This window comes from Cetorhinus maximus, chromosome 9 (assembly GCF_964194155.1).
Source record: "Cetorhinus maximus chromosome 9, sCetMax3.hap1.1, whole genome shotgun sequence".
Classification (NCBI taxonomy): domain Eukaryota; kingdom Metazoa; phylum Chordata; class Chondrichthyes; order Lamniformes; family Cetorhinidae; genus Cetorhinus; species Cetorhinus maximus.
Window position 1 is genome coordinate 70,862,095 of NC_135887.1, and position 24,729 is coordinate 70,886,823.

Sequence of the window (24,729 nt, forward strand, 5' to 3'; positions counted from 1 at the left end):
TCCAATGAAAGGACATTTGACCTGAAACATTAACTGTTTCTCTCTCCACAGATGCTGCCTGACCTGTGGAGTATTTCCAACATTTTCTGTTTTATTTTTAAGGTTGTGCATTCACTACTAGCCCACTTGGTTACTGGAATGTTCCTCACCTTCAACACCAGTAGCCAAAAGGCCTTTCACTTGTTCAAATGCCAGGCACACTAATATCTCAATCAACAGCAGCTACCAAATTCAAACATCCTGTGAAAGTTTTAAACTACTTTCTCCTGTAACTCTGCTCATCCCCATATGGAACAGAAGACGATGATAAATAGGAGCAGGAGTGAACCCTATGGTCCATCAAGCCAGATCCACCATTCAATACGATCAAGGCTGATTTGCCTCAACTCCACTTTCCTGCCCACTCCCCATTTCCTTTGGTTCCCTGAGACACCAAAGATCTGCCCATCTTCGCCTTAAAGCATTCACAGTTCCGAGAGCGGCCTCGTTCATGTAGAAACCCCTGGGCAACATCAAGAAGAGAGGATCAATCACTGGATACTAAGGAGGTGCGGATGCCGAGGCTGATGTGTGGAACGATGGAAAAGAACAAAGTCAGGAACCAGCACATCAATGGGTGAGTGAAGATTGTGGGATCATCGAAGAAAGTAGCCGAGGAGAGACTGAAATGGTATGGTCACGTTACGGAGAGAGGAAATATGGTGAGGCGAGTGATGGATATGGGGCTGCCAGGGAGAAGAAAAGGAGGAAGGCCTAAGACCAGATTGGAAGGTGCGGTGGCGAGAGACAGTAAATGCATCAGGATTGGAAGAGGAATGGGTGACAAGAGGAGATAAAGATGTGATCAACCAGCATTGTGGCGAGCCCAAGTACAATGGGAGAATCTGAAAGAAGATGGACATCCACAAGTTACGTAGATAAATTGGAGAGGTTGGGACTGTTTTCTTTGGAGAAGAGAAGGTTGAGATGATTTGATAGGAGTATTCAGAATCATAAGGGGTCCGGACAGAGTAGATAGCGAGAATCTGTTGCCAATGGTGGAAAGATCGAGAAAAGGCAGAGTTAAAGTGACTGGCAAAAAAAACAATGGCAACATAAGGAAAAATGTTTTGGTTTAGGTTGGTTAGGATCCGGAATGGTTAGGACCTGGAATGGTTCGGATCCAGAATGGTTAGGGGCTGGAATGGTTAGGATCTGGAATGAACTGCTTGAAAGTGTAGTGGCGGCAGGTTCAAATGAGGCATTCAAGAAGGAATTAAAAGGAAGAATGTCTAGGGCTACAGGGAGAAGGTGGGGGACTGGCACTAGGTGAATTACTCCTTCAGGGAGCCTGGACAGACGATGGGTCAAACAGCTTCCTTCTGTGTTTAACCGTTCTACGATTCTATGATTCTCTAACCCTCTGGGGTACAGAATTCCAAAGGTTCACAACACTGAGTGAAAACATTTCTCTTCACCTCAGTGCTAAATGATCAGACCCTTATCCTGAGACTGTGTCCCTGTGTTCTAGATTCCTGTCTACCCTGTCAAGCTCCTTCAGGATCTTGTATGCTTCAATGAGATCACCTCTCATCTTAAACTCCAGGGAATATAAGCCTAATTAAGTCAGCCTCTCTTCATAGTGAAAACTCTCATCCAAAAGTGCTTAAGTGGTCAGATCTCAGACCTCTCCTAACGTCATTCCATCAGAATTGTTTATTCTTTTAAGAACGTACATGTTCAAATCGTGACTTCCCCCCCACCCCAACCCCACTCAATGTTCCTGTTGCAGCAGGCGAGGTCCTTTGAAAGCTGTAATATCACAAGAGCAGGGTGAACTTGTACTGATGAAAGGAGATGTTATTCTGCTAATAGCATCTATTGTTATAATCCTTCTGAGGGCAGTCTTCGAGTGTAGCTCCCTCCACAATCTCCTCCTACCAGTGACAAGAATCCATGTAACTGTAATCCCTATAACAAGAATGTACAAAACTGCTAAACCTAAAGAAAGGAAAGCTTTGAGAAACCACCTTGAGGGACAAACTAATTAACATCTATAAAGAAAGAGAGAATGAATCTCTGCAAATGTCTTAGTTGAGCAGAGACCCATTTTCAGTGCTGAGACAGAACTGTTCCGAGGGGCAGATTAAAATGTCTAGATTGGCAGCACTTTGAAATGGACAAATACGACATAAACTGAGCTAACCATCCAATTGGAAGGCAGCCAAGATTAATCTAAAAGAGGGCTTAAAACCCAAGAAAGACTTCACTTCTCTTCAATTGATTCCTTTGCTGAACCTTTAATAGTCTCTGATTTATAGTGAGTTAAAATGCATGGAAACAGACTACCTAACAAAGACCAAAGAAGGCTTTACTTCAGATTAAACTCTGTGAGCTGGAGACTCTGGGATTTAAATTGGTCGGTCCTGAAAACAGGCGTGGAGATGGAGATACTTAATTATCATTTAAATGATTTCTGCATGCAGCCAGCGCTAACTGCGCTGTTCGTTGGCTGCACACATCAGTAAGCAGCCAATATTGTGTGTGGCTAGCATCACTTGTCTGTTTAAAGCTAGCCTGTCCCACTTTAATAAGTCCGGTGCATTGTGGCTGGAACAGGTGCTGGGAGTCATGGTTGAAGAGAATCTTACCTACTTCGGAGTGAGGAACGATACAATATGGGAGAGAGTAGGCTCCAACGTTTTCAGACACTGCATTTGGTGGTGGATGTGGAAAGGAGAAGAGATGTCCTATATCTGCAGGGGTCAGGAGACCCTGGAGACACAGTGTGAGAAGGCAGTGGGAGCGATAGTCGTGGAGATCCGTAGCTGGAGTAAAGGCCCAAGGACCAGGATGCAGTACTGCAAGATGTTCAATATCCTCGCTTGAGTAGTTAAACTCAGTGAACGTATCTTCAGATGCCATATCCCGATAAACAGAAGCGGCAGGAGCTAACCGGAGGTGGAGAGGCATGCTTGCATGAGGTGGTGCTGGCAATTATTCAGTCAGCCATTGCTGAGGCAATGGCCAGGGGCAGGACTGAAATCAAAGATGACAATGTCCTCATACATAATCCTCCTTCTCACATCCCCCTCTTCTCAGACTCTTTTCTGATTTGCGTGCTGCAGATGGTGTAAACATGTGCCACTTACACCCACCCCTGCCCCCACACCCCCCACCCACCTCTCCACATCACCACCTTACCACCTTACCCTTGTACCTTTTACCTTTGAGATACCCAAGAGGTCCAACCTGGCCAGGCAGTGAGGGAACACTTGGGAGAGAGTGATGATGAAAACAGAACACTGTCGTATGATTCCACACTCGCAGCCACCAGCTCAATTACTGCATGTTGGCTGTGTGAAAGCAACTCAAATACTGACACTCTGGCCTGGATTTTTGCTTCTGAAGTGGGTACACAGAGTCAGGAAATTTTCTGGTTTGCCACACCCACCTTGAGAAAAAGTGCCCCGAATTGCAGGATCTTCATTTCGGGGGTGTTCTGGATCTGGATGCACCACCCCTGGAAACAGTTCCGAGGCAGTCACAGAGGCTGCTGAGTGCCGAGCCAGGCAGGTTGCTCTCTGGGGCTTCGTCCCAACTGTGCTGTTCAATATTAGACCCTCTAACCCTTAGCCCTCACACCCCTTCACCATCCACCCTATCCAAGACAACTCATACCCTTCTATTAATAGGATCCAAGCCAGTTGGTGAAACCAAAACCAAGACACACGGCTTTTCTTTATTGAGTTTATTGACTTGTTCAGTCTGACAGCTCTCCTCCTATACACTCAGTGTCCCAGCTATCATCTATTTATATGTGCTCAAAGACAATCAATACCCATTGCCTTTTTCTCTTAACCTTAACAGTGTAACTGACACGATGTTAACACCTTCCACCCAATCCCAATGGCCCCTCACACCCTCCTTGCCAACTCATGCCCTTCCACTCATCCCCATGACCCCTTATAGCACCATGCCAGAGTGAAAACTCATGCCAACTCATTCCCCCCCACCACCCTTGGCCCTTACACCTTCCATGCCAACTCACCCAGTATCTACCAAGGGCAGACGTCAGGAGCCATGCTGAGATGAAATAAAATAAAGTTCTAAGTATCTGTTACAGACTTCACTACATAAGAATACACTCATTGATAAAAGACTTTTGAATACATTTAAATCCCTCAAGCACCTAACCTCTTATAAAAACAAACATTTGTATTTATAACTGCACATCAAAGACTGCTAATCCCTTAATAACCTCTTGGGGCTGGTATTCAAACCATGAATTTACAGCCCCACCCCCAGTTGTACTATTGATAGGTTCCAGAAGCACTCAAGTAGTAGTGATGCTATAATGATAGCATTTAGGATTATGTCAACAAACAGCTATTAAAACTGCAAGCACCAATTCTTTTCAACTCAGAGATGTAAGCAGGCTTTTTTTACTTAAAGTGCAGGGGGTTTAATTAACTTTGTAGCCTGACAATTGTCCAGCTTTCACGAGCATTTATGTCTACTCTAAAAATTCTAAGTCTCACACTGCAGGATAAGGCCCTTGCTCCAGCGAGAATTGGGTCTGTTTGAACTCAGCACTGAGTCTACATGGCCCTGCTGGGTTTGGGTTTCCCTAATGTGAGAGTCATGTCTCACCACCCATCCCCAATCAGCAAAAATAGGATGTCTCGGAAATAGGGATGTGACTTCTCGATTCAGGTCCTGGCGCCATTTCTGATAAGGTGCGGAGTCTCCACAACTCTGTGAAAATCTAGGCCTGCATATAATCTAAAGGATAGATTAGGAGCAGAAGTTACACCATGGTGAGATAGCGGATATGACTGGGCTGCAGCCAGGTTAGGGTGCAAGGATAGCACAGGTACCAGCTCGCTGGAGGGTGAAGTCACACACGAATTACGCATCAGAGAACTCAGGTGAGGAATTCAACGGTGTAACCTAAAAAAGAACACTCTTGGCAATGCACAACAAAATGCTGGCATTGGGAAGCCTGCCAGAAAGCCAGCGGCTCATGTTAAGGAACATGGAGGAGTCCAGCAGCAACTTGGCACAGGGCTCTGCACAAAACTTGGAGCCCATCCTTTCCAACATTCAAGTAGAGGCTAACTCCATCGACACACTTGTGGACACAACCATGATGCAACAATGTCTCTGCTTCCAACACAGCTCAAACAGCAACCAAACGTCTTGAGTGCTGCAGGGAAACCTCAGAATGAAGTAATGCAAGCTCAGCTTGCGGTTATTAAAGTTCAGACTGCTGCCATCATGACTGGGGATTAGTGAGCCAAAGGGCTTGCAGCCCAGACTGCTGCCTTCAATGCTGAGGGGATGCAGTCCAAAGCTGGGCCTTCTAGGCCCAGAGCTGCTCAAGGGCATCCTGCAAGTCCTTCACCACTGCAGCCTTCCACCAGCCATGTTGCAGCCACTGGGCAAGAACTCGAGAAGAGGCAAAGGCACCCAGAAGGCAGACACTCAGGAAATGCACAGGACTAATTCGGTGACTTTTGTAGGCAATATCGCATGATTTTATTTATAATCTTGGTGACTTTTATTCTTCCACTGACGCCATTTGGACATGGTGGTGGTCAGGTACAGAGGGAGGAGGGTAAGGTGTAGGACCTGTTGGTGAATGGGGGATTGGGGTTGTGGTTACTGGTATCGCACTCGGATGAGTTCCTCATGGGCAGCCCAGGCAGTAAGGGTGTGTCTAGGTTGCTTCTTCCTCCTTGTGCTGCTGCTCTTCCTCCTGCTCTTCATGCTCCTGCTCCTCAGCTGATTACCGTATAGATGCCGACAATGTCTGAAATACTGAGTGCTGTAGAGTTCCTCCAGAGCTATCCAGCTAGAAGCAGCATTGTTTCAACACTCCAATGATCTGATCTATCAAATTTCATGTAGCAGCATGGCTTTCACTGTAGGCCTGGAGTACACGTGTGCCTGGGTTACACACTGGAGTCATCAGATGTGGTCAGAGGAAAGCCTTCCTCATCCAGGAACCAGCCTTTGGTTTGCTGTGATGGTTCAAATGCAGCTGCGGGCACAGCAAGCTGGTGCAGAATGAAGGTATCGTGACTGCTGCCAGGATACTGAGAACTGACTGACCTGTATGATGTGCTGAGTACAGTCCTGCAATAACTACATAGTGACTGGAATCCCTATCAGTTCCAATACAAGGCACTGCTGACATTCAATGCCTGAAAAGTGACATGTATGCAGTCAGTGGCACCTTGCATCATAGGGAAACCTGCAATTCTAGTAAAGCCACATGTTTATTCAGCCTGCTCGTCCCTGCTTGGGTAGAGAGAATGAAAACTAGTCTTTGAACAGAGAGCACCGGTGACCTCTCTTGCACAAACAGAGAGATGGTGCACATATCTCCAGCTCCAGGCTGAAAGGAGCTAGAGGCATTAAAGCTCAAGGCCACAGTCTACTGAACATTGTCCTCGTCCTGCTGAGGTTGCAGTCATGGCTTACAGCAGGTGGTAGCTTTCAGTGAGATGTCTTTACTGAAGTGGAGATGTCTGACATTGTTACTTGCGGAGCTTCAGGTTGCTCCCTCAACGCAATGGGTTGATATGGTCTCCTGCTAAAATCCCTTCTCCCTCTGCTCCTACTCCTCCCTCTTCCAGCAGTTTGTCCTACTCAGTATGGCTTCAGCTCATTCTCCAAATCACAGCGTATTATGAGGGGAATGCCTATACTAGTGCACCCATACCCCGGACTAACTGATTTGTACAGTTCCCAGAAGGCCTCATTATGAATTCTTGACTGAGCACCAAGACTTACTAATGGGTTAGTTTAGCAGGACTCTATTTAGACAGGTAGAAATGGAGTGTTGCTTTGATTGATTGAAATCTTCAAAAGGTTATAATAAATTACTCTTTCTTTGATCTGTTTTTTGCAATGTCCATATGTTTATTTGGGCAAGATTAAGAGGTGTGAAGTAAGGTGGAGCTTCCGTTATTGATACTATAATGGCTCTGTTTGGTTAACACTTTTATAGGGTTGTAAGAACAGCAGATATTTTTCAAAGCGGGTTTCTAAATTTTTTTTTTCATCAGAATTTTAAGACTTGCATTGTTATTATTTGGTTCATTGGTTCTCTATGTAGTGCATATCAGATGAGGGGGCTTGGAGGGCAAGGAAGTGGCATGGATGGCATGGAAGGGTGAGGGGGTATGAGAGGCAAGTGCTATAGACCATAAGAACCTTTAATATAACTGTGGCGAAGTCTCAGGTAACCAAGGCAGGCCTTCTAACCAGCCTGCCTCAATGCTCGCCCACCCCCATGGCCACATCTGATCTGCTTCTGGGATCGGCAGGCCCGATTCAATCCCATCACTGCCCCCACCCCCCTGAGTAAAATAATGTGCGCGTCATTTATACCAGAAAAGGTCTGCTGAGTTGGGAAATTTCCTGACTTGAGCTTCCCACCTTGTTAGCAAAAATCCAAACTCTCATGACCACAGCAAATGTTAATCGCTGCGTGAACCAAATCCCAGAGGGGACCTTGGCTTACGGGTCATCCCCTTTTTTGTTTGTATTTTGAAATCAAGGAGACAATGTACTGATTTCAGCAGTAAGAGGTCCAGTAACACTTTTGGGATTTTAAAAATTAAAAGTAAAAGTTTTATTAACAAGAATAAAAGAAAACTTAAGCACACAAGATTATAATCACTAGACTTACAAACGTTCCCCCCAAAAAGGCTCTCCACTTGGTCAGACCCACAAGTAAATGCCTTCCAGGCAACACTCCTTTATAGATGTTTAACTATAAGAAATCCAGTAATATTACCCAATGCAAACTGCTGTAGCTTTAATAGAGGCATACCACATGACCTATCAACTTTCTACCAATCTGTTGTGGAATCCAAACTTCAGAATAAAACTGCTTGTTGCAGCCCAAGACTTTTCTGGCTTGACTGGATGGCTGGTTCAAACAGCATCTCCTCCCAGCCCAGAGCTAACAGCTCCCAACTCAGCTCCAGCTGCTACCTCAACAGCTATCCCCAGCTATATCTCACAGCTAAAATGCCTTTCTTCCCCTTTCATCTCGGGTTCTATTGTTCTCACACCTCTTTGGAATTCAAATATAAAATCTTTCATGTCTCTATCTTGCCTTTGTTTTCGGGTCAATAAAATACAATATCCCCACTTCTTGTTTACCGATGGAACTCCTGGCACCTCTGACTCTCCCATGATATTGAAACAAACTCTCAACTTATCTAAAAATGCAAATGTTAGATCTAACCTATTTACCTGTATCTCAAACCTAATACCTCTATCCTTTTCATGTTTCAACCTCCCCAGACAACCTGACTCCTATTAATCTCTGCCCAGCTTAATTGACTCACTCACTCACGCACACGTGTACACACACACACATGCACGCACGCACACACACACACACACGCCTGATACAAAGGGGACAGGTAAGAGTGACAATACCACTATGCCATGAACAAAGCCTCAAGTGATTAACTCTACATCCATTCTCACACGCCTCATTGTGGGCTCGTCTCCTTCAACATCAAGTAACTCTCCAATCCTAGTATAAAGTTCCTGGGAGTCTCTGATTTATTATGTTCACACCTGCCTGCTGGTCACTTTCCACTTTCCAATCAGTCTCATTTGGGATTCAGGGTTCCCCACCTTCTGCCATCACATTTCTTAGCTACCTCACATGCTCCTTATCAGGCTCACTATTCCTGTTTGCCTGGAGTGCAGCTATTGATCTTGAAACATGCCCCTTTCAAACAGCTTTTTAATATAAATTAATACTTTGACTAGGCAGACACAGGAACATGCACATAGAAGTGTAGCTTTGATACTTCAAACTGAATATAACTGCACACAGCCTGTAGTTTAAGAGAGACCGCAGTTACTAAATGTAAGGCAATAGGCATTTCAGCATTCAGTGTACTGTGTACAACAACATGTTCAAACTGAGCACTTCCATGTTGCTGTGCTCAGTACACATCCAGGTTGCTGTCATCCCCCCCACACCCCCACCCGTTCCCCCCCTCCCTTCACTTACCCAGTTCTCCATATTAATTGGGGCTGCCCAATGAAGTAATGCTCTCCATTCCTAATAAGCCCAGACTGACCTGGCCAGCAGGCTGGGACTGTTCACTAACTGGACCATTTCCAATAAGATGTGGATCCGGGTGTTTGGTGGGGAGGTCTGGCTGCACGCCCAGTATAACCGTCAGCATTTACAGTCTCCACTTACACTTTTCACCCCTTTCCAAATGTGAATTTAATGTAAGCTCCAGAGCCAGATGCAGTAAGCAATCAAAGTCCAACGATAAGGGAACAGTGTATTGTGGTAATGTTGCCGGACTAGTAATCCAGAGGCTTGAACTAATACTCCAGAGACACAAGTTCAAATCCCACTGCGACAGCCTGGGGAATTTAAAATTCAATAAATTAATGCATCTGATTAAGAATCGGGTAACTATTGGATTGTTAGAAAAACCCATCTGCTTCAGAATGCCCTACAGGGCAGGAAATTTCCCTCCGGCCAATCACTTGGAGAAGTCGTGGAGATGTCTATGGATCTGGTTAAGTGTCATAGTGATTGATGAGACTGAACTCCAGTCTGTCTAAACAGAACATCAAAGACTACAAGCTCAGCTTCCCTTTGAACTCAGTATAAAGATAGTTCCCCTCCTATAGATTCCAGAGTCAGCACCAACTGCAGCACCCAGCCCCCCCACCCATCCCCACCCAACAACAGGGGGAAGTAGCAATCAGCAACATCAGGACACCATCAAATCTCAACTTCAGCAAACCGATGGCAAGCTGCCATCAACAAACCATCAACAAACCGCCATCACCATTGACAAATCGTCAACAAACCAACATGACTGTCACCTCAACATCAGCAAACTGCCATCACCATCATCAAACCGTCAACAAACCGCCATCACCGTCAACAAACCGTCAACAAACCATCACCATAGCCAGACTGTCAACAAACCGCCATGACCATTGACAAACCATCAACAAACCGCCATCACCACTGACAAACCGTCAACAAACCGCCATCACCATGGCCAAACTGTCAACAAACCAATATCACTATGGCCAAACCGTCGACGAATCACCATCACCACCGACAAACCGCCATCACCATGGCCAAACCGTCAACAAACCACCATCACCATGGCCAAACGGTCAACAAACCAACATCACCATGGCCAAACATTCAACAAACCAACATCACCATGGCCAAACCGACAACAAACTGCCATCACCATGGCCAAACCGTAAACAAACCTATATCACCATGGCCAAACCGTCGACGAATCGCCATCACCACCGACAAACCGCCATCACCATGGCCAAACCGTCAACAAACCACCATCACCAAGGCCAAACGGTCAACAAACCAACACCACCATGGCCAAACATTCAACAAACCAACATCACCATGGCCAAACCGACAACAAACCAACATCACCATCGACAAACCGCCATCACCATGGCCAAACCGTCAACAAACTGCCATCACCATGGCCAAACCGTAAACAAACCTATATCACCATGGTCAAACCGTCAATGAATCGCCATCACCATGGCCAAACTGTAAGCAAACCTATATCACCATGGCCAAATCATCAATGAATCGCCATTACCATCGGCAAACCATCATCACCATGGCCAAACCGTCAACAAACCACCATCACCATGGCTAAACCGTCAACAAACTAACATCACCATGGCCAAACCGTCAACAAACCAACATCACCAGGGCCAAACCATCAACAAACCAATATCACCATGGCCAAACTGTCAACAAACCAACATCACCATCAACAAACCGCCATCACCATGGCCAAACCGTCAACAAACCGCCATCACCATCAACAAACCGCCATCACCATGGCCAAACTGTCAACAAACCACCATCACCATGGCCAAACCATCAACAAACCGCCATCACCAAGGCCAAACCGTCAACAAACTGCCATCACCATGGCCAAACCGTCAACAAACTGCCATCACCATGGCCAAACTGTCAGCAAACTGTCATCACCACGGCCAAACCGTCAGCAAACTGCCATCACCACCGACAAACCATCAACAAACCAACATCACCATGGCCAAACCGTCAGCAAACCAACATCACCATGGCCAAAACATCAATAAACCGCCATCACCTTGGCCAAACCGTCAACAAACCGCCTTCACCATGGACAAACCATCAACAAACTGACATCAGCATCGACAACCCGTCAACAAACTGACATCACTGTCACCTCAACATCGGCAAGCCGCCGATACCGAGGCTCACACAGCATTGAGAGAAAGTAAGAGCGCTTTGCTCTAGACCAGAGACACAGTAAAGATTGCGAAGGACTTGAAAATGGCTGAATAAGTCCCAGCAGGTTCAGTCAGTTATGTATGTGTGGAATTGATCAACATAGGAACAGGGAATGACTTCCAGAAACCTGACCAGAAGTTTTACTTTGCTGCAACATTCAGGACTTTGCCAGCTACAGCGTTCTGCATGGTGAACTCACCAGGCTGTTACTGGGCTTATTCAATATTTACGTACTGATACGGGCGAAAAACCTCCCCACTTCTGTCTCTCTCTCAAGATAAGTACTTGCAGTTATACCACATCCTTAACATGATAAAACATCCCAAGGTACCTCATAGGAATGTTATTAAACAAAATATGACACTGAGCCGCATAAGGAGATATCAACTCAGGTGATTAAATGCTTGGTCAAAGAAGTGGGATCTAAGGAGTACCTTAAAGGAGCTGAGAGAGAGAGAAGTTTAGTTGAGGAAATTCCAGAGCTCGAGGTCCAGGTAACTTAAGGCACAACCACAAATGGTGAGGCAAAGAAAAATCCAGGATGCCCAAGAGGCCAGAATTAGATGGGCACAGATCCCTGGGAGGGTTGTGGAGTTGGAGGAGATTCCAGAGGAGTGGGGAGGAGTGAGGTCATGGAGGGATTTGAAAACAAAGATGAGAATTTTAAAGTTGAGTGATTGCAGGCTGGGGGCCAATGTGAGTCAGTGAGGACAGAGGTGATGGCTGAGCGTGGCTTGGTGCATGTAATGACGTGGGTAGCAGAGTTTTGGAGGTGTTCAAGTTAATGGAAGGTGGAAGATAGGAGGCCAGCCAATTGGGCTAAGCTTTTTAACCACTTTACCTACTGTCTCCTTTGGCTCAGTGTTAATTTTTGTTTGATATCTGTAAAGTGGAGTGTCTTAGGATGTTTGTACAGAGTTTTGATGAGAGCACAGCCAGACGTCTGTGCCCAGTTTTGGTCACTTTATTTAAGGAAGGATGTACTTGTTTTGATGGTGGTGCAGCAAAGGTTCACTAGATTGGTTCCTGACATAAAGGTTTGTCTTATGATGAAAGTTTGAGTGGAACGAACCCTTTATACTTTCGAGTTTAGAAAAATGAGAGGTGCTCTCAATGAAATAAATGTTTAGTATTCTGAAGGGGCTTGACAAAGTAGATGCTGAGAGGATGTTTCCCCTCATGGGGGAATCTAGAAGTAGGGGGCACAGTTTCACAGTTTTAGTGCTATCAAGCAGCACATACTCAGCAATAACCTGCTCACTGACGCCCAGTTTGGGTTCCACCAGGGCCATTCAGCTCCTAACCTCATTACAGCCTTGGTTCAAACATGGACAAAAGAGCTGAACGCCAGAGGTAAAGCGAGAGTGACTGCCCTTGATATCAAGGCAGAATTGTGGCATCAAGATGCCCTAGCAAAACTGGAGTCAATGTGAATCAAGGGGAAAACTCTCCGCTGGTAGGAGTCATACCTAGCACAAAGGAAGATGGCTGAGGTTGTTGGAGGTCAGTCATCTCAGCTCCAGGACATCGCTGCAGGAGTTCCTCAGGGTAGTGTCCTCAGCCCAACCATCTTCAGCTGCTTCATCAATGACCCTCCTTCCATCATAAGGTCAGAAGTGGGGATGTTCGCTGATGATTGCACAATGTTCGCACCATTCGCGATTTCTCAGATACTGATGCTGTCTATACCAATATGCAGCAAGACTTGGACAACATTCAGGCTTAGGCTGATAAGTGGCAAGTAATATATGCATCACACAAGTGCCAGGCAATGACCATCTCCAACAAGAGAGAACCCAATCATTTCTCCTTAATATTCAATGGCATTACCATCACTGAATCCCCCACTTTCAACATCCTGGAGGTTACCATTGACCAGAAACTGAACTGGACTAGCCATATAAATACTGTGGCTACAAGAGCAGGTCAGAGGCTGGAAATTCTGTGGAGAGTAACTCACCTCCTGACACCCCAAAGCCTGTCTACCATCTACAAGGCACAAGTCAGGAGTGTGATGGAATACTCCCCACTTGCCTGGATGAATGCAGCTCCAACAACACTCAAGTTTGACACCATCCAGGACAAAGCAGCTGCTTGATCGGCACATCATCCACCACCTTCAACGTTCACTCTGTTCACCACCACTGCACAGTAGCAATAGTGTGTACCATCTACAAGATGCACTGCAGCAACTCACCAAGGCTCCTTTGACAGCACCTTCCAAACCCACAACCACTACCATCTGGAAGGACAAGGGCAGCAGACACATGGGAACACCACCGCCGAAAAGTTTTTTTAATATTATTCGTTCAAGGGATCTTGGTGTTGCTGGCTAGGCCAGCATTTATTGCTCATCCCTAAATGCCCTCTGAACAAGGGCAATTAAGAGTCAACCACATTGCTGTAGTTCTGGAGTCATATAAAGATAAGGCAGGGATTTCCTAATGGACGTTAGTGAACCAGATGGATTTTTACAACAATCTGGCAATGATTTCATGGTCATCATCAGATTCTTAATTCTGGATTTTTAATGAATTCAAATTTGCTGTGTTGGGATTTGTACCCAGGCCCCAGAGCATTTCCCTGGGTCTCTGGAATACTAATGACAATACCACTATGCCACCGTTCCATCACTGTTGCTGGGTCAAAATCTTGAAACTCCCTCCCTAACAGCATCACAAGGACTGCAGTGGTTCCAGAAGGCAGCTCACCACCACCTTCTCAATGGAAATTAAGGATGGGCAATAAATACTGACCTAGCCAGAGAGGCTCACATCCCATGAGAGAAATTTTAAAAATCAAAATAGAGGGTCTCCCATTTAAGGTGGAAATGAGAAGGACTTTTTTTCGTTCAGAGGGTTGTATAATCTTTGGACAGCTTCGTCCCAAAGGATTTTGGATGCTGAGTCATTGAGTATGTCCAAGATAGAGATCAATACTGGGCTTTAGTAGAATCAATGACTGAGGGTAGTGTTGGAAAGTGGAGTTGAGATCAAAGATCAGCCTTGTTGAATGGCAGAGCAGGTTTGTGGGGCTGTGTGGCCCACTCCAGCTCCTCTTACATTCTTATGCTTTACACATGAATATGGTATATAAACCCAAGTTACTGCTAGTTCATACTGCCCAGTGGACCAACCCCAGACCAACAGGGCTTTACAGTCATGATTCAGGCTATCATCCTGTGTCAATTGTACAGTTTAGCCAGCCAAATATTCTAGGCAAACCACCTGACCACCTTCACATGTAGGAAGTAGCATGTCGACATGTGCTGAAAGTGCTGTCTCTGCAGTGGTGTGAAGTCTAGGCCTAGCTTACCCAGTCAGCATACACAATTGGGATTGTACCTTCCAACAGGCTTTGAAGTAGCAAATAAGTCTTTAATAAAAAGAAATAAGAACGCCCACTTATATCATTGCTTTCATGATCTCGGGACATCCCAGCTGATACTTTTGAAGCATAATCAGTTTTGCAACATAAGAAAAGTGACAGCGAATTTGAACACAGCAAAATCCAACAAACAGCAATGAGGTGATGACCAGATAATAAACAGATAACTTAGTGATGTTGAGGGAAAAATATTAGCCAGAGCATCAGGGAGAATTCCCTAACTCTTCTTCACATTGTCAAAGATCCCATTGCACTTTCACTCCAGGGAGTGGACGGAGCCTTAGTTTAATGTCTCATTCAAAAGAAGCAATGTTCCCTCAGTACTGCACTGGAGTGTCAGCCAACATTCCTGTCAGAGATTCCAGACTCAGTTAGGCTCCAGGAGAGAAACGTGCTGTGTATATCCAGCATTTCCTGCTTTTATTTCAGACCATAAGACGTAGGAGGAGAAATAGGCCATTCGGCCCATCAAGTCTGCTCCGCCATTCAATGAGATTGTGGCTGATCTGATGATCCTCAACCCCACTTTCCTGCCTTTTCCCCGTAATCCTTGGTTCCTGAATCAGCAGCACTTTGCTTCTGAATAAATCTTCATTCCTGAAGTCTGAGTGAGATTTGAATCCAGTAGTCCTTGACGATGCATGTTGGAATGGAGGGTAGGGGGTTGCTCAGGGTAACAAAGAAATCCAAGCGTCAGGGATCTTTCCTTATTTTGAAATGGCAATGGCTGCAATTGAGGAAATGAACGCAGGTACTCTTTGTAAGAGCTGCTGCTGTCTACCTTCAGCTTCAGGTCCACTCAATCAACCTTTTCGTCCTACATTGGGGTTAGGGGCGTGATTTAGACAGAAATGGGGAAATACTCAAAGACCCTGACTGAAAAAGGGTCTTGAAACGCTTGTTTCTCGGTCAGGCCAAATTCATGTGAAAGTTAAGTGTAAGGTTGCTACTTGTTCCACTGCACTCCTCTCATTCATGCAACATGAGCACTGGTCACACACCAGGAAATTGCCAATCCTTCCTTTCAGTTATTTTCAGTAACTTCCGAGTGATCACCTCTGAGGGATTATGGGGAAAACGGTTCCATGAGGCATCAATCCATCCCACATAAAGCACCATGGGAAAGGTACAGGCTGAAGACATTTGTTAACTGAGAGGGGAAGAGGGTGTGACAGAGAGAGAGAGAGGGAGAAAGAAAGAGAGAGGAAAAGGCTGTGTGAGAGAGAGAGAGAGAGAGAGAAAGAAAGAAATTAAAGTGTACTTCTGTTCTATGAAGAGAAAAAATCTTAAAAATGAATAAAAAAGGGAAAATTTGGCAATGTTTGGCTGATACCACATTACATGTCCACCACACCCCCTCCATTACTGACCTTTGCCTGATTGTAGGGCTGACTGTCCCCACTTTACCAGAGTGCCTGGCTGATTCTTCCCTTTGCTGGATTGCCTTATTGGTTTCCCGCTAGTCAGAGTGTCTGGCTGACTCTCTCCTGCAACCTACACCAAGCTCCAGAGTCCAAAATGTTCAAGCTGTAGGATTGGAATGTTGGAATGTGTACTGTTGGCAGTAAGTAGGATGACTCCCACAGTGCCCGCCTGTGAAGCTGTTAAACCACCGTCAATCTTTATTGTGTAACAGTCATTTTACAAAATATGAGCATGGAGGAGTCCTATCTTTCATTCTTTTCTCTGCTACCCTGAGCAACTCCCTTCCCTCCATTCCAATTTGTGCAGTCATGGGCTCAAATCTCACTCAGGCTCCAGAAATGAAAATTTATTCAGAAGCAAAGTGCTGCTGATTCGGGAATCAAGGGTTACGGGGAAAAAGCAGGCAAGTGGGGTTGAGGATCATCAGATCAGCCATGATGTCATTGAATGGCAGAGCAGACTTGATGGGCCGAATGGCCTACTTCTGCTCCTACATCTTGTGGTCTGAAATAAAAGCAGAAAATGCTGGATATACTCAGCACGTTAGGCAGCATCTGAAGAAACTGAGTTAATGTTTCAGGTCGATGTCCCTTCATCTCTCTCCACAGATGCTGCCTGACCTGTTGAGTATTTCCAGCATTTTCTACTTTTATTAAAATGCATTCTCTCTGTCAGTTTGAAGGAGATGTGAACGGAGTCTGAATGTTTTCAATGCAGGCTTCTAAAATCCACAGCTAAAAGCTGGAAAGGCGTTAGCAGTAAATTCACTATTTCACTCAAAAGCACAATGGTGACTAATGAAGGAAATGAAGAACTTGCATATGTGGTGCCATTCACAGCCTCAGGGTGTCCCAGTTTGCTTTTTTGGACAGTGAGATATTTGAGGAGTGTAGTCACTAATGTAACATAGGAAATGTGATACCCAAATTGCACAGAGCAAGCTGCAATAATAAGCTGATCGTCAGTTTTAGTGATGTTGATTGAGGGTCAAATATTGACCTGGAGCCCGTGAAGAACTCCACTGCTCTTCTTCAAAATAGTGCCATGGGCTCTTTAATATCCAGAAGGGACAGATAGGATCTCAGTTTAATGCTTCATCGATGCCTCTGACAGTGCATCACTCACTCAGTACTGAATTGGAGTGTCAGCCTCAAGTATCTGAAGTGGGATCTGATCCCATCAGGTTCTGCTGCAGAGGCGAGAGAGCTACCATTACACCACGACTGACACCTAATGGGAATGATCGTGTTACAGTCTGAATGCTATACAAAGGTTGGGATTGTAAATGGAGCCTTACTTGGCATCTATTTCTCAAAGAAATGTAAAACAATGAACAGAGCCTCAGCTTCATTCTCTAGTCGTCTATGATGCTACTAAAACAAAGGAACGAGATAAATTTATACTACAGAGGAGAGCCAAGTCACCTGCAGTCATCTCCACTGATTTAGAATAAAAGCACTTAAAGTCTCCTTATACTGCAACATAACCTTCCAAACGTCCCCACTTTAACGTTAAGGGAAACCTCGCTGGATAGGTTCCACACGTACGGGAACCAATCGCTGGATAGGTTCCACACATATGGGAACCAATCGCTGGATAGATGCCACACGTACGGGAACCAATCACTGGATAGATGCCACACGTACTGGAACCAATCGCTGGATAGGTTCCACACATATGGGAACCAATCGCTGGATAGGTTCCACACATATGGGAACCAATCGCTGGATAGATGCCACACGTACGGGAACCAATCGCTGGATAGATGCCACACGTACGGGAACCAATCACTGGATAGATGCCACATGTCCTGGACTCTTCTGGATATAATCTATATTGTATAATGAAATGATACAGCACAGGAGGACATCATGACTGTGCTAGCTCGTTAGTAGATTTATCCATTTAATCCTACTCCCTTGCTCATTGCCCATAGCCCTGTAATTTATTTCCATTCTTGTATTTATTCAATTGCCTTTCGAATATTATTGAATCTGCCTCTACCAAGCTTTTTCAAGCAGCGCATTCCAGATTAAAATAACTCACTGCGCAAAAAATAAAATCTTTTCCTCATAGCATCTCTCGTTCTTTTGTCAATCACCTTCAATCTGACCCTTCCTCCACTGGAGACAGTTTCACCTTATTTACAATTTCAAAACTGTTCATGATTTTGAACGGCTTTGTTAAATCTCCTTTTCACCACCTCTACTCCAAGGAAAACAAAGCCAGCTTCTCCGGTCTCTCCACATAACTAAAGTTCTTCATCCTTTGCTAGAGTTGTTGGTGAGACCACATCTGGAGTACTGTGTACAGTTTTGGTCTCCTTATTTAAAAGATGTAAATGCGTTAGGAGCAGTTCAGGGAAGGTTCGCTGGACTGCTACCTGTGATGGGGGTGTTGTCTTATGAGGAAAGGTTGGACAGGATCCATTGGAGTTTAAAAGATTGAGATGTGATCTTATGAAAAGATGTAAGACTCTGATGGGTAGATGCTGAAAGGATGTTTCCCCGTGTGGGAGAGACTCGAACTAGGGGAAACAGTTTAAAAATAAGGGGTCTCCCATTCAAGACAGAGATGAGAAGAAATGGTAGGGGGTACAATGCTTGTACATTACGATGTGTCCAAAGAAATTAAGCTAGCATGTGGTGCCTCTTCATATGGAGTAAGTGCTGTAATCTCTCATGTTTATGGGGTATGTGGAACATTCCTTGTTCCAGTCCTACTCCGGCCCCCTCACACAACTCTTTCTCCGGTACATCAATGATTACTTCGGTGTTGCTTCATGCTCTCGTCGGGACCTGGAAAAATTTATTAATTTTGCTTCCAATCTCCACCCCTCCATCATTTTCACATGGTCCATCTCTGACACTTCGCTTCCCTTCCTTGACCTCTCTGTCTCAATTTCTGATGATAGACTGTCCACCAATATCCATTATAAGCCTACCGACTCCCACAGCTACCTCGACCACAGCTCCTCACACCCCGCTTCCTGTAAGGACTCCATCCCATTCTCTCAGTTCCTTCGCCTCCGTCGCATCTGTTCTGATGATGCTACCTTCAAAAACAGTTCCTCTGACATGTCCCCCTTCTTCCTTAACCGAGGTTTTCCACCCACGGTCGCTGACAGGGCCCTCAACTGTTTCCGGCCCATCTCCCGCACATCCGCCCTCACGCCTTCTCCTCCCTCCCAGAAATATGATAGGGTCCCCTTTGTCCTCACTTATCACCCCACCAGCCTCCTCATTCAAAGGATCATCCTCCGCCATTTCCGCCAACTGCAGCATGATGCCACCACCAAACACATCTTCCCTTCACCCCCCCACGGCATTCTGTAGGGATCGTTCCCTCCGGGACACCCTGGTCCACTCCTCCATCACCCCCTACTCCTCAACCCCCACCTATGGCACCTCCCCATGCCCACGCAGAAGATGCAACACCTGCCCCTTCACTTCCTCTCTCCTCACCGTCCAAGGGCCCAAACACTCCTTTCAAGTGAAGCAGCATTTCACTTGCATTTCCCCTAACTTAGTCTACCGCATTCGTTGCTCCCAATGCGGTCTCCTCTACATTGGAGACACCAAACGCAAAATGGGCGACCGCTTTGCAGAACACCTGCAGTCTGTCCGCAAGAAAGACCCAAACCTCCATGTCGCTTGCCATTTTAACACTCCACCCTGCTCTCTTGCCCACATGTCTGTCCTTGGCTTGCTTCATTGTTCCAGTGAAGCCCAATGCAAACTGGAGGAACAGCACCTCATCTTCCGACTAGGCACTTTACAGCCTCCGAGCTGAATATTGAATTCAACAACTTTAAATCTTAAACTCCCTCCCCCCATCCCCACCCCATTTCTTCCCTCTCCCTTTTGTTTTTTCCAATAATTTATATAGATTTTTCTTTTCCCACCTATTTCCATTATTTTTAAATCTACACCTGTAATGCCCTGTCAGTCTTTCCACCCCACCCCCACTAGAGCTGTACCTTGAGTGTCCTGCCATCCATTCTTAATTAGCATATTTTCTTAGATAATATCACCACCTTCAACACCTCTTTGATCCTTTTGTCTGTGACATCTTTTGATTATCTGCTCCTATCTGCTTGCTTGTCCCTATAACCACCCCCCCTCAACTTCTCTCCCCCCACCCCCCAACCTTAAACCAGCCTATATTTCACCCCTCTCCTAACTATACTCAGTTCTGCTGAAGGATCATGAGGACTCGAAACGTCAACTCTTTTCTTCTCCGCCGATGCTGCCAGACCTGCTGAGTTTTTCCAGGTAATTCTGTTTTTGTTTTGTAATCTCTCATGTGTTGGATAGTGGTGAGGAGAGACTGATTGCATTTGACTTTCGTACCCTCAGTGGTAGTGAGCGAAATTATGCCCAGTTGGAATGTGAATCATTGTCCTTGATTTTTGGAATAAGAAAATTTCATACTTATATGGCCGTAGTTTCACGATTGAAACTGATCAAAAGCCACTGACTGCTACATTGAATCCAAAGTCTCCAGTACCCATTTCAGTTGCAGCTCGAATGCAAACATCGGGGTAGGAGTGAGAGAAAGAAGTCTGAAGTTGAACCAGAAGGTGAAGGTGAAAGATCATCATCATCATAAGTGGCTGAAGTGGCTGCCAGGAAGAGTCATGAAAATACGTGATCCTCGCACATATTTAGTCAAGATGTTTGGTAGTGGAAAGATGGGGTTTGTACATATAGATTATGTTTTACCTTCAGAGGCTCATGAGGAAGAAGGGATTTGGGAAAAATCTAATGAGTCTGATGAATTGGATAGTCAGGATACAAGTAGAGTACCAATAGCTAATCCAAAACAAGTTGTGCCTGAAGTCAGTTCAGATCTGAGTCAGGCTCTGGTGAAGTGGAAAATTCAAGGGCAAAAAAAACAGTCTTTGGAGAAAATTTCTCAGACTCAGGCCAAGGTCCTTCCCTAAGTTTTGAAAGTTCGAGTCAAGAAAGGCAGTATCATTTTAGGAATAGGAAATCAGTGGTCAAGTTGGATTTGCAAATAAATGAAAAACAAGAAATGTAGACAATTTGTATGGAATTTGAACATTGTGTAACTTTTTCATGAAGGAGGGAGGAGTATAATGACACCCTTTGTGGCCAATTGTATATGTATGTATGTACATAAACAAAAAACAGAATAAACCAGTTCAGTTGGGTAATGGAACTCCATGTGTATGCACCAGTAATTTTGTCCTGCCAAGATATCACAGTGCCACATATATACCAAGTCACCAGTCTCTCTGCATCCTCCTGAAGTCTGTTACTATCCTCTTAATTCTTTACTACATTTTCATATCATCTACAAATTATGAAATTATGCTCTGCATACATAAGTCCAGGTCATTAATATATATCAAAAAGAAGAGTGGTCCTAATACCACCCCAAGGGAACACCACCCTATACTTTCCTTCAGTCAAAAATATGACTGTTCACCACTAGTTTATGCTATCTATACCTTAGATAGTTTTGTCTCCACACTGCCTCTGCTCCTTTGATCTCACAGGCTTTTATTTTGCAAAGTCTGTTATGTAGTATTTTGTCAAACATCCTTTGAAAGTCAGAGATAAAAACAAAAAACTGCAGATGCTGGAAATCCAAAACAAAAACAGAAATAGCTGGAAAAACTCAGCAGGTCTGGCAGCATCGGCGGAGAAGAACAAAGTTGACGTTTCAAGTCCTCATGACCTCAGTTCTGTTGAAGGGTCATGAGGACTCGAAACGTCAACTTTGTTCTTCTCCGCCGATGCTGCCAGACCTGCTGAGTTTTTCCAGCTATTTCTGTTTTTGTTTTGTTATCCTTTGAAAGTCCATATGCAGATAAATCGCACTACCCTCATCAACCTTCTCCGTTACTTCAAAGGATTGCAGAAGTTCAATTTGGAGATTCCTTGTTTAGTGCTCACATTTAAAATTGCTGGATTGTGCAACGGTGTCAAATATGGACAGGCTCCTGGTCTAACCTGGGGTTCAGTTCTCGGAAGGAGACTCACTTTTGGAGCAGACGTCTACAGCCTTAAAACATTTTGTGGGTAAGCAGTCATTTTCGGCAGTCTTGATGGCACAAATGGGACATTCCACAGTGTCACAAAGGGCTCGGTGATTGTGACATTTCAAGATCATCCAGATACTGGACACAAGCACCAGTACAAAGAAAGAGTTTCAGACTGAAGGAACAGGGATGAAAACACTTTTAGCAGATTTAAATACCACAGCAGATGACAAGATTCGAGCCCAGAAATGAACCCCAGGAATGCCTGGGGAACAGTTAACTGGTGCATTAAGGGTGACTTGAAATATTGTGATGAACTGTTCAAAGCGGAACAGCAGGGTGTTGCATGACACACACAATTCTTGAAGCTGAAGATGATGATCAGTCTGAAGGAACTATACTAGGGAGAAGAAGCTAGCCAAACCTGGTTTGCCTTTCTATATTAATGACTCAGATGAAAGGACTGAGTGTAATGTGCCAAAGTTTGCTGATGATACAAAGCTAGATGGGAAAATAAGCTGTGAAAAGAACACAAACAGGCTGCAGAAGGATATAGCTAAGTTGAGTGAGTGGGGGCGGGTGGGGGGCAGATAAAGCATAGTGTGTGGAAATATGAGGTTAATCACTTCGAAAAGAACATAAAAACAGAATAATTTCAAAATGGTGAGAAACTATTAAATGTTGGTAGTCAGAGGAATTTGATGTCCTTGTGCACAAAACAGCCAATGTTAATGTGTAGGTAAAACAAGAAATCAAGAAGGCAAATGGTATATTCATCTTTATTGCAAAGGGTTAACAACCTTTTATATTTTCTGAGCTCCCCAGGCTAAAAGGACACTTCCCACTTTCACCCACCAAAAATATTATGAAACCAACTGCACTGGAATGCCCATCAAGAAAATGGGCTCAAGAAACATCAATGGAAATAACTAATTTCATGTTCTTGGGTCACCCAAGGATGGAAATCTAAGTATGCATTTCTCCATATTTAATTTTTGTAATGTTTTATTTGCCCTTAAAACATTCTCAACGGGTGTTTCATCATAGTAGTTAGTTCTAATACGTCAAGATTAGCACACCACCAATTCAACAGAGCAAACAAGTTTCACAACAGCCTTGTTTCTTCTTTAGATGCAATACCATAGTTCTGTGATGGCCTAGCAATTACTATATCATGTTCCATGTCCAGTTTCATTTATGTGCTTTTAACAACAAAAATACCTCACCAGACATTAAGTCTAATAAAGTGGTTTACTCCAGCTACCTTGCATGGAATGACCAATCTTTTTCGTGAGCTCAATGTGTTGTTATCCCCAAACCTAAAACAAGTAGGGTTTTCACTCTCCCTGACCTTCCATCATTCCTCACTACTGAGTGAATCTAGATAACATTTTAACCAATCTGTTCCACACACTGTCGAGGTGCAATCACCTATCTAACACTACACAGTTAAATGAATTTGCAACAAATACACTCATCACTGGACAAAAGCTTCTTCTCCCTAGTATAGTTCCTTCAGACTGATCATCATCTTCAGCTTCAAGAATTGTGTGTGTCATGCAGCACCCTGCTGTTCCGTTTTGAACAGTTCTTCACAATAATATTTCAAGTCACTCCTAAAGCACCAGTTAACTGTTCCCCAGGCATTCCTGGGATTCATTCCCGGGCTCAAATCTTGTCATCTGCTGTGGTATTTAAATCTGCTAAAAGTGTTTTCATCCCTGTTCCTTCAGTCTGAAACTCTTCCTTTGTACTGGTGCTTGTGTCCAGTATCTGGATGATCTTGAAATGTCACAATCACCGAGCCCTTTGTGACACTGTGGAATGTCCCATTTGTGCCATCAAGACTGCCGAAAATGACTGCTTACCCACAAAATGTTTTAAGGCTGTAGATGTCTGCTCCAAAAGTGAGTCTCCTTCCGAGAACTGAACCCCAGGTAAGACCAGGAGCCTGTCCATATTCGACACCGTAGCACAATCCAGCAATTTTAAATGTGAGCACTAAATAAGGAATATCCAAATTGAACTTCTGCAATCCTTTATACCGTCTATTTAAAGTTCATGATATATTCCTCCATGGAATGAGTGCTTATCTTTCAAAATCTATCAATGTTTGACCATACCTTGGAGGCATCCAATAGGTCATCTTTCTGGTAAATGTCATCCATGAACCTAATAAAAAATCCAAACCTTCCTCAGTATCCAACTGACAGGCATCCAGCTGACAAAATACCTCGCTTCTGATTTTATTTTTGTTAGGAAGCGACAATGCCAAAGTCATGCCATGTGGCCTCTTCAATAGGGACATAACCCATGTCCACATATCCATTTCATTTTTCCACTGGTCACAATGTTCAGAGTCTGAGAACATCTGTGTATAATCATCCCCTGGCAATTTACTTGCTTTCAGCCACTCTTCACAAAAGTTACTCAAAATATAATCTTCAGTCTAAAAAGAAAGGCTTTCTTATTTTCCAACCTTCACCTTTAGGCAACTATCCTCTGCTACCATGTTAAACTCCTGACAGCCAATTGGTGAAATAGGAGACCAGAGTCAATCTTTACTCAGTTTTCATTTTATTCA

At 44.5% G+C, this 24,729-nt stretch overlaps 1 protein-coding gene across 3 annotated transcripts in view; it reads right to left on the minus strand.

Annotated features, from left to right (window-relative positions):
• Window positions 1-24,729, minus strand: part of LOC144684704 (tumor protein p53-inducible protein 11-like) — a 143,245-nt gene that overhangs the window by 105,789 nt on the left and 12,727 nt on the right. Inside the window, exon 1 of one of the 3 annotated variants that reach the window (XM_078548831.1) lies at window positions 9,102-9,199. The exons of the other annotated variants lie outside the window; for them this stretch is intronic. The gene's annotated coding sequence lies outside the window, so the exon portion shown is untranslated. Of the gene's footprint in view, window positions 1-9,101; window positions 9,200-24,729 lie in introns of those variants that run through there. 3 annotated transcript variants of the gene reach the window in all.